Source organism: Rutidosis leptorrhynchoides, chromosome 1, assembly GCF_046630445.1.
Source record: "Rutidosis leptorrhynchoides isolate AG116_Rl617_1_P2 chromosome 1, CSIRO_AGI_Rlap_v1, whole genome shotgun sequence".
Classification (NCBI taxonomy): Eukaryota; Viridiplantae; Streptophyta; class Magnoliopsida; order Asterales; family Asteraceae; genus Rutidosis; species Rutidosis leptorrhynchoides.
This window is the reverse complement of record NC_092333.1, coordinates 243,947,410-243,951,528: the sequence shown is the minus strand read 5'-3', so window position 1 is coordinate 243,951,528 and position 4,119 is coordinate 243,947,410. Positions and strand designations below refer to the sequence as shown.

The 4,119-nt window shown below is 36.5% G+C and overlaps 1 non-coding gene across 1 annotated transcript; it reads left to right on the top strand.

Moving 5' to 3' along the window:
* The first annotated feature begins 3,738 nt into the window (after positions 1-3,738).
* On the top strand, positions 3,739-3,845 carry LOC139886976 (small nucleolar RNA R71). Its single transcript, XR_011772832.1, has one exon. It is a non-coding gene; the product is annotated as a small nucleolar RNA R71 (small nucleolar RNA).
* Positions 3,846-4,119: the final 274 nt, after the last annotated feature.

The window sequence follows — 4,119 nt, the reverse complement described above, 5'->3', positions numbered from 1 at the left end:
GAGCTTGTGCTTCCGCCCATTTAGATACATAATCAATGGCAACGAGAATGTAGAGATTATTATGAGATTTTGGAAATGGGACCATAAAGTCAATACCCCAAACGTCGAATACTTCACATACTTGAATGACATTTTGTGGCATTTCATCACGTTGACTTATTTTTTCGGCCCTTTGACATGCATTATAGGATTTACAAAGAAGGTGTGCATCTTTGAAAATTGAAGGCCAATAGAATCCAGCGTCATAGACTTTCTTTGCTGTGATTTGAGGCCCATAATGCCCTCCTGTTGGTCCTGTGTGACAATGGTTTAAAATTTAACTAGCTTCATCTCCGAATACGCATCAGCGTATTATTCCGTCGGAACATCTCTTAAACAAATGTGGATCCTCCCAAAAATAGTGTTCTATATCACTAAAGAATTTCTTTCATTTTTGGTACGACAACCCTTTTTCAAGGAATCCACATACTAAGTAGTTTGCAAAGTCTGCAAACCATGGAATTCCACTATAATCGATTTGCAAGAGATATTCATCAGGAAAGTTATCTTGTATGGTTGATTCAATTAAAACTTCTAATTCAGGATTTTCAAGGCGAGAAAGATGATCAGCGGCGAGATATTCTGCTCCCTTCTTGTCTCGGATTTCAATATCGAACTCTTGTAAGAGTAAGATCCAACGGATTAATCGTGTTTGGCATCTTGTTTCGAAAATAGGTATCTAAGAGCAGAATGATCAGTATAGACCACCGTTTTAGCTAGAACGAGATATGAACGAAATTTGTCAAAAGTAAAGACAATAGCAAGGAGTTCTTTTTCAGTAGTTATGTAATTCGTTTGTGCTCCTTGTAACATCTTACTAGTGTAATAAATAGGTTGAAATCGTGTTTCAATCCTTTGTCCTAAAACGGCTCCCATTGCAAAATCACTTGCATCGCACATGAGTTCAAATGGTAAATTCCAATTTGGAGTTATCATGATCGGCGCATTAGTGAGTTTTTCTTTAAGAATATTAAAAGATTTGATGCATTCATCCGAAAAGATGAATGGAGCATCTTTTTCTAGGAGTTTATTCATAGGAATGGCAATTTTAGAAAAATCTTTTATGAAATGTCGGTAAAAACCAGCATGCCCTAGAAAACTCCTAACTCCTCTAACATTGGCGGGATGTGAAAGCTTAGCAATTACATCTACTTTAGCTCTATCCACTTCAATTCCTTCACTTGAAATTTTATGACCAAGAACGATGCCTTCTTTAACCATGAAATGGCATTTCTCCCAATTAAGTACTAGATTTGATTTCTCGCATCTAATAAGCATTCGTTCAAGATTAACTAGACATGTTTCAAAAGTATCATCGAAGACTGAAAAGTCATCCATGAAAACTTCCATGCATTCTTCTATCACGTCGTGAAAAATCGCCATCATGCACCTTTGAAAGGTTGCAGGGGCGTTGCAAAGTCCTAATGGCATGCGTTTGTAGGCAAAAGTACTATAAGGGCATGTGAAGGTGGGTTTCTCTTGGTCCTCGGGTGCAATTGAAATTTGAAAGTATCCTGAGAAACCGTCAAAAAAACAATAGTAACTGTTCCCGGCTAACCTTTCCAACATTTGATCAATGAAAGGTAAGGGAAAGTGATCTTTTCTGGTGGTGTCATTTAATTTTCTATAATCAATACAAACACGCCATCCTGTTACAGTCCTAGTAGGAATAAGCTCATCTTTTTCATTTTTAATGACAGTGATGCCACCCTTCTTAGGTACGCATTGAACTGGGCTTACCCATGGACTATCAGAGATTGGATAAATTACCATGTAAATAAGCGTATTCCAAATGGTTTGGAAGTTTCTTTAACTCTAATATCGATGGTTCTTCGATCGATGATTTATATCGATATCTGTCTTCCTCTTTCAATACTTGAAGTTCTTCTGTTGTTGGTTCGTATTCATTAGCTATGAGTGTGGCTATCATTTCAGCTTCATCAATTGGTTCAGTTCCTTCTCCTAAAGAACATTCTCCTGTTCCTTGTAATTCTGGAAATTCTTGTAACAATTCTTCTTGTGAATCTATAGTTTGAACATAATAACATGTATCATCTGCAGATTACGGTTGTTGCATAGCTCTATCAACAGAAAAGATAACACTCTCATCCTCTATACTCAGGGTCAGTTTCTTACCAAACACATCTATTATTGCTTTAGCCGTGTTTAAGAATGGTTTTCCTAATATAAGAGGAACTCGAGAATCTTCTTCCATGTCCAGAATAACAAAGTCTACTGGAAAACTAAAGTACCAACTTTAACTAGCATGTTTTCCATTATCCCTCTAGGATATTTTATTGATCGATCGGCTAGTTGTATGCTTATTCGTGTTGGTTTCAATTCTCCAAGGTCTAGTTTAGCGTATAATGAATACAACATTAAATTTATACTAGCACCTAAGTCTGCCAATGCTTCTATTGAACTAAGACTACCCAGAAAATATGGAATTGTGAAACTTTCTGGATCTGATAATTTTTCTGGTATCTTATTCAACAGCACTGCAGAATAATTAGCATTCATCGTAACAGCCGAGAGTTCTTCTATTTTTCTTCTATTTGTGATTAGATCTTTTAGGAATTTAAAATATCTTGGCATTCCTGAAATCACATCAATGAAAGGAAGATTGACATTTATTTGTTTAAACATATCTAAGAATTTGGATTGCTCGGCTTCAAGTCTTTCTTTTCTCATTTTACTCGGGTAAGGAAGTGGTGGTTGGTATGGTTTAACATAAGGCTTTGCCTTAACTGTGTTATCTTCATTAACCTTTTCAACTACCGGTTCTGATTCCTTCTTTTGCTCAGGCTGTGGTGCCTATGTAGTAGGAATAGAGTCATTAGAAATTATAGGTATTTCAGGTGGTTTAAGTGTAATACCACTTCTTGTAGTAATGGCTTTAGCTGTTTCATTTCGGGGGTTAGCATTTGTATCGCTAGGTAGACTCCTCGGTTTTCTTTCTCCAATTAACCTCGCTAGGTTACTTACTTCTTGTTCCAGATTTTGGATTCAAGCTTGTTGATTTCTAAATGCTTGAGCATTTTGTTCATTAGTTTGTTTCTGAGATGTAAATAACTGGTTCTGAGATTCTATTAACTTTGCCATCATTTCATCCAAGTTTGTCTTTTTCTCATCGGTTTGTGGTGGTTTATTTGGAAAATAGGTCTTTCCTGGTTGTAAGTATTATTGGGTACTTGTTGATTGCTAGGACCTTGTTGGTTGTTGTATGGAACATTTCGGTTATAATTCTGATTTTGATTGTAGTTTGGTCTTGGCGGTTGATAATTATTCTGATAATTATTTTCCGACCTTTGGTTCATGTATGAAACATTCTCTCTTTGTTCCATTGTTTGTTCAACACTGAGACAATCTTTTGTCAAATGTGGTCCTCCACATTGCTCACAACTAATTCGTATTGCGTGAATATCTTTAGTCATCTTTTCCATTCGTCTCTCGAAAGCATCTAACTTTGCAGAAATGGAATCAAAGTCATGGCTATAATCGGCTCTAGCCGCTTTAGATGAACGAAAAATATCTTTTTCTTGATGCCACTCATGTGAGTGGGATGCTGTATTATCAATAATTTTGTGGGCTTCAGTTGCGGTTTTCTTCATAATGAAACCATCAGCTGCTGTGTCGATGTCTTTTCGTGTAGCGACATCGACTCCTTTGTAAAATATTTGGACTATTTGATAAGTATCTAGACCGTGTTGAGGACATCCTCTCAACATTTTTCTGAATCTTGTCCATGCCTCATATAAAGTTTCATTTGGCTTTTGTGCGAATGTGGCAATTTCTCCTTGAAGTCTCACGGCTTTAGATGCCGGAAAGAATCTTTTAAGAAATTTTTCAACTAAAACATCCCATGAATCAATCGTTTCTTCAGGTAACGATTCTAACCAATCTTTGGCATCCCCCTTTAAAGTCCAGGGGAACAACATGAGATAAATAGTTTCATCCTCAACTTCTCGGATCTTAAATAGAGTACAAATCCTACTAAAAGTTCGAAGATGTTCATTTGGATCTTGTTTTGCTGTACCACCAAATTGGCATTGATTAGTGATCATGTGTAGGATTTGTCCT